At 52.4% G+C, this 6545-nt stretch overlaps 1 long non-coding RNA gene across 1 annotated transcript; it reads right to left on the bottom strand.

Annotated features, from left to right (window-relative positions):
* Nucleotides 1-1590: 1590 nt before the first annotated feature.
* LOC135977103 (uncharacterized) lies at nt 1591-6466 on the bottom strand. Its single transcript, XR_010594454.1, has 3 exons — nt 6115-6466; nt 5891-5998; nt 1591-5478 (listed from the first exon to the last, which is right to left on the bottom strand). It is a non-coding gene; the product is annotated as an uncharacterized LOC135977103 (long non-coding RNA).
* Between the last annotated feature and the right edge of the window lie 79 nt (nt 6467-6545).

Below are 6545 nucleotides of genomic sequence, written 5' to 3'. Positions count from 1 at the left end.
GGCGGCAGTGGGGCAGGTTGATACAGTGGAACGCCGATTCTCGGCCCGGCAAACAAGCGCAGACTGGTGGGACCACATAGTGTTGCAGGTCTGGGGTGATTCCCAGTGGCTGCGAAACTTTTCCATGCATAAGGCCACTTCCATGGAACTTTGTGAGTTGTTTTCCCCTGCCCTGAAGCACAGGAATACCAAGGTGAGACCTGCCCTGACAGTGGAGAAGCGAGTGGCGATAGCCCTGTGGTGCCTGAGAGGTGTTTTCACAGGAGTTTGTAACTTTAAAATGGCGGATCTCAAGCCCCAGAGGGCAGGGCCAGATTTACACCTTACGCGGCCCTAGGCACAGCATCTTCAGTGCCTCCCCTGTCTACAACTGACCTTTGTGTTGTGCATAGTATGAGAGAGGTAAAGTGCCCCTAGAGCGCCCGGTGCCCCTAGACATGTGCCTACTATGCCTCTTTGGAAATCTGGCCCTGCCGGAGGGTAGACCCCAGTGGTATGTCTACAGCATACTAAGCCGCAGCTCTGACTCAGGCTTAAGACCAAGCCCCACTTCTGTCCACACAGAAGTTAGTTTGACTCAGGCCTGCAGAGCCTGCTAGGGGATGGGGTCAGAGCCAAAGCCCCACTGAGATGCAAGTCAGAGCCCAAACGCTTTGTAGTGTGGATACAGCTCAGCTCCATGTCACCCGACTTGGGTGTGGAGAAGCTGCCAACACTCTCTAACAATCCCCAGGGACTGCGCTTCCCAGCCCTTCAATTCCAAAACTTGCCACTTGCTTCCCAGGAACCTTATGTAACATGGGGACACTGATAATGGCCTCCTTTGTAAAGGACTTTGAGACCTTCTGAGGAAATGAGCTACAGAAGAGGTAGATAGTCTAGGGGTGCAGGTGTGACCGGTTGGATCACAGAAACCCACTTGGGAGCTGCCACCTGATGTGCAAAGACCAGGGCCGGCTCTAGGCACCAGCAAAACAAGCTGGTGCTTGGGGCGGCACATTTTTAGGCGCTAGAATGCCGTCCCTGCCGCCCCTAAAAATGTGCCCCGGCCGCCCTAGCTCACCGCCACAGTGCGCGAAACACCTGATTCGCGTGCCGCTGCTCACCCTCCCTCCCAGGTTTGAGAGCCTGGGAGGGAGGGGGAGACTTTGAGTAGCCGCGGACGGGGCCGGGGGCGGGGGTGGCCAAAATTGTTTTTGCTTGGGGTGGCAAAAATCCTAGAGCCGGCCCTGGCAAAGACTACCTCTGCTCCTGTTTTCCCTGCCAGCTCAGGACTCCAGCACCCTGTCTTGCTGAGCCAGACACTCCCGCCTGCTCCAACACAGACCCAGGGTCTGAATCACTTGCCCCAAAGCTGCAAGTTTACCTGAAAACAACTCACAGAAGTGTGCTTGTCTTTAGGACTCAGATGCCCAACTCCCAATGGGGTCTAAACCCAGATAAATCCGTTTAACCCTGTATAAAGCTTATGCAGGGCAAACTCAAATTGTTCGCCCTCTATAACACTGCTAGAGAGATCTGCACAGTTGTTTGCTGCCCCAGGTATTAATACATACTCTGATTTAATTACTAAATAAAAAGTGATTTTATTAAAAACAAAGTAGGATTTAAGTGGTTCCAAGTAGTAACAGACAGAACAAAGTAAGTCACCAAGTAAAATAAAATAAAATGTGCAAATCTATGTCTAATCAAACTAAATACAGATAAGTTCCTCACCGGTTCCAGAATGCTCCCTTTTACAGGCTAATCTCCTTTTAGCCTGGGTCCAGCAATCACTCGCACCCCCTGTAGTTACTGTCTTTTGTTCCAGTTCCCTTCAAGTATCCTGAGGGGGTGGAGAGGTTCCTTCCTTAGCCAGCTGAAGACAAAAATGGAGGAGTCTCCCACGGGTTTAAATAGACTCTCTCTTGTGGGTGGAGACCCCCCCCCCTCCTATGCAAAGTCCAGCTCCAAGATGGAGTTCTGGAGTCACCTGGGCAAGTCACATGTCCCTGCATGAGTCAGTCTTTACCTGGCGAATTCCTTCCTAAAGAAACTGACCAAATGCCTCACAAAGTTCACTTAGAAACCAAGCAAGCATACAGCCCATATTCTTACCCTCAAGTAGAAAATGATACATGTGTACAAAGAGGATGAATAGATCTAGTAGACCATAACCATTACGGAGATATATGACATGGCACAGGCAGCACAAAACATATTCCAGTTATGCCATACATACATTTATAAGCACCCCCCACATAAAGCCTTATGGGGGTACACTGTCACAGCAGGTCCAACACAGGCGGGTCTGGCCCCTCTCCTCAACAAGGGCTCAGCTGCTGCTCTGGAGGTGAAAAGATCTTGATATCTCCTCAACCACCAGGCCTTGTAATGTCCTAGGGATGATGCCCCTCTGGGTTCCTGACCAGGACGTCGGTTATTCCTTCCCCTGAGAATCCACCCTTAAGATTGGAGACTGGCCACTTCCCAGGGCTTTGGGAGATGAGTCAGAGCTGTGGGACACCAGTGTGGTGCTGAGGTGGGCCAGCTACTGCTCTCATTTACCGGGGTGCAGGGCAGGAGTAACTCTACTGAATTCAATGGGGTTACGCCTGATTTTTCTGTGGAATATTCCAGCTGCTGGGGGTGGTTCTAACAGGGTTCCCACGCCCAGGAAAGACAGAACCTGCTCCCTTCCCCCACCTTGAGGAGCAGAAATCAGCTGTTTGTAATGAACCAGAAGCTTCCTCTCCCATGCGAAGGCTGCAGTGTCTGGAGCTGGGCGGGAGCAGGGAGGTGTTTCTGACATGCAAGGCTCCACTTCCCCTCCACGTTCTTCATTGCTGTGTAAGTGGGGTTGGACTGAGCTCCCCTCTGATGTGGAGTGATGAGCTGGGGGAAGAAATTCAGCAACTACTGTGCCTAGGAACTCAGCGGAGGGAACTGCTTTGCCAAAGTGATCCCTTTTGGCGGGTGTTGGGTTACAAATCACTTTAGTGGGGAGTGCAGGGGAATGGCATGTTGTCACCCTGGTTGTGTGAGGAAAGGGCAGCAGAACTGTGCGTAGCCTGCCCTGATTGACACTCACTCGCTAAGCAGGAGGGTGGGGATGCCAGATCCCCGTGAGAGTGAGAGAGAAAGAGGGTGGGGGCAGATGTCTGTATCCAGGGGTGTGGGCTCTGCCTAAACAGTCCTAGATGCCATTTCACCTTCTCCCTCGCCACTGTGTAAAGGCAGAGCTGATCAGACACACTGGAGAGTCCTTGTTTTGTTATGTGTTCGCTAGAGCTGAAATCACTGAGAACCAGGTCTAGCCGCTGAGCCTTAGAGCATGTCTACACTTAACACGCTGCATCGGCACAACTGCACCCTGTGCCTCTGTGGTGGTTTAATGGAGACGCTCTAAGCTGACGGGAGAGAGCTTCTCCAATGGGTGTAGTTAATCCACTTCCCCAAGAGGCGGTAGCTGTGTCGATGGGAGAAGCTCTCCTGCCAACACAGCGGTGTCTACACATGGGGTCAGGTTGGTATAACTATGTCGAACAGAGGGTGGGGGTGTGTGGATTTACTGAGCGACGTAGTTATACCGATAGAGGTCTGTAGGTCAGACCAGATCTCAGTTGTATACATGGTGGTGGCAGCAGCGGCCGAGGCATTTCTTGATGCCATCTCCCCACCTCCCACCCCACTGGCAAGAGTTGAATTCACATGAATGGTCTGAACTCTGGGCCTTCGCCGACCAAGGACAGCAACTGTGAGTGAGGTGCAGGGGAAGGAAAGGGCAAAGCCAGTTAGAGCAAATGGCCCAGGATAGAGGACTCTGGAGAGCTGTGGTTGGCGGCCCATACCCCGATTGGGGTGACGGGCATGAGTGAGTGAGTCACAGCACAAGGGGAGAAACTGAGGCAAAGGACACTGCCCAATATATTCTGGGGTAGGAGTTTGCTCATGGATACAGCTATGATTATATCATGGAGGTCACGAATATGAGGCCTTTCCCCTCCAATTAGGTCTATCCCTCAATAATCCCCACCCTAGAACTGACGAGGGGGCGGGGAGCTCCGTAGCCTGATGGGGGAGGAAGGCCACAGGGCCACCCCCTGGATGCTTGCGCTGGGCTCTACCTTGCTGCTCCGCGAGGGGCTCGGCCGCATTGCTTATCTTCTTGATGCTGTGGAAGGGGTCAGCGTGGGGCATGGTGGCGTGGATGGGGAAGGCCGTCTCCACCACCGAGTGTCACTGGCTCCCCTGTGGCTGGTGGCGGGGGACCCTCTGCAGTTGCCCAGCCACAGTGGAAAGACGGGGGATCCCCCTGGAGCTCTCAGCTACTGTGGAGGGTGAGGGGACCCTGCGGCAGCCCAGCCCCTGGTGGGCAGTGGGGGACCCTAGACCTCCCACTTGCCGCAGGTGATGGGGAACTGGAGCTCCCTCCGCAGGGGGTGGGATCCCCCACAACTGCTCAGCTGCCATGAGGAGCAGGGGACTTCGAAGTGGGGCAGCAGTGGTGGGGGACCCCGGAGCTCCAGCAGCAGTGGGCACTGACCTGAACCTGCCTCCCCGTTTTGTCAGTATATTTTTAGTGAAAGTCAGGACAGGTCACAGGCTTCCGTGAATTGTTGTTTATTGCCCACGACTGGCCGTGATTTTTATTAAAAATATCTTTGCCTTACTCATGGTCACAAGCTTTCAAATTGTGGTTGTGGGGATTCCCAGATTACTGCCAGATTTCTTTCCCCTTTTTACACAGACTCAGTGCTTGTGAGAAGGGATGTATTGCCTCTTAGAGGCACCTGGGGTGGTCTGAAATTTTCCCAGATTACTGGGTGGGGGTGTGACGGGTTCAGTCACAGAGATCCCCTTGGGACTGTCACCTGATTTGCTGACATTACCTTTGAGCATGTTTTCCCTGCCAGCTTGGGACTCCAGAACCCTGCCTCGTTGAGCCAGACACGCTAGCCTGCTGCAACAGAGAGCCAGGGTCTAGACCGTTCCCCCAGAGCTGCAGACTTTGTCTCTCTGGGTCCTCCATCCCTCCTTCTAAATGGAAAATACATGATTTAAGATGGATTTTGTTATCAGGTGACATGGGCACAAGTCACTGTAAGAGCCCTAGTCTCCATTCCCCATGGGCTGGCCCACGCGTACACAGGGAGGCTTTCAAGTAATTAAGGCCATTCACAACTGATTTGTTTTGGAACACCCTTAATGGCCTCCACTTAATATGTTTTTCATCATATAAGTTTATATCTTATTCTCCTAACTCCAGATATAGAAATAATACATGCAAACAAATAGGATGAACACACTTAGCAGATAAGCTTTCTAAAGACACCCTGCAAGGGGTATTTAGCGTAAAGTATATTCCAGTTATGTCATATTCATGAGCATATTTCCATAAAGCATATGGAGCGCAACGTCACAGGGGGCTCCAGCCGGTTTGGTTTTGTATTGGAACCCCTACGTATTGAACCTGACCCTGGTTGCTGCCAACTCCACCTGGCAAGAAAAGCAGAAAAATGACAATAGGTTCCAAGGCCACTGAGAGTGTTATGTGAAAACTGACCAATTGTTTCTGGAAGGCGACACACGAAGCCCCTGGATCCTGACCCATAGGGATAATGGAGCCAAGGGAAATTCTTCACAGTGCTGACTGCTCATTGGGGATGATCCGTCTGCACTGACAAGGATTCAATCCCAGGGGACAATCTGATCTATTCAGATCATTACACTGCAAGAGCCAATGCCTGCCTAGTCCACAGTGAGTGACCCCTGGAGCTCCCAGGAGAGCCAAGGGAAGGGAACGCGGAGGTGCCAGGAAAGTGGAAAGCACCTTTAGAGCAGTAATGAGACCCAGCTAGAGATGACTCTGTCACAGACAGGTATTGGAACAGAGCAGAGAACCTCTTACCGTGTTGGTGCTGGTGGTGAGGACAGCAGACATGGATAGATCGTATGTCTGAGATTTCGTGCTGAACATTCGGAATCCCTTGATCCATCTCCTGTACTCCTCTCTCACCTGGAGAGCAAGGGACACGGTCACTGCACTATGTAACTAACTCGGAGAAGATCAGAGATGGCCACCACGAGGCCAGTGAAGGTGCTGGGTGGGCGTTGACGGACCGTGGGCATTACCTGGCGATTGAGGAGACAGTGCACCAAGAAGATGAAGGCTCCCTGCAGGCTGTTGACGATCGTGAATAAATACGCCATGACCGTGGCTGCTGGGCCGACTTGGAGGAGACCAAGACTCCATGTGCAGCCCAGAATGAAGAGCTGGGCGATGGCTTTAAAGGTCAGTAACCTGGATAAAGGCAGATGGAGAGATCCCGTTACAATAACCCTATGGAGAGCGATTGGGTCAGGAGGATCTGGGCAGAGTGGGGTGGAGCTACCGTCCCTGGCTTTCCTGTGTGGGACAGGGTTACTGTCCATGCAAACACTATGGGAATTCGTTCCCATGGATCCTAGATATGCTGTTCCCCTCCTGCAATCCCTCACACCCTCCCAGAGCCAAGGACCTTCCAAACCAAGGCATCTGACCCTCCAGGACTGTTTTGTTGCCG

This window comes from Chrysemys picta, chromosome 22 (genome assembly GCF_011386835.1).
Source record: "Chrysemys picta bellii isolate R12L10 chromosome 22, ASM1138683v2, whole genome shotgun sequence".
Lineage (NCBI taxonomy): Eukaryota > Metazoa > Chordata > Testudines > Emydidae > Chrysemys > Chrysemys picta.
The sequence above is the reverse complement of the archived record's forward strand: the minus strand, read 5'-3'. Positions and strand labels throughout refer to the sequence as shown.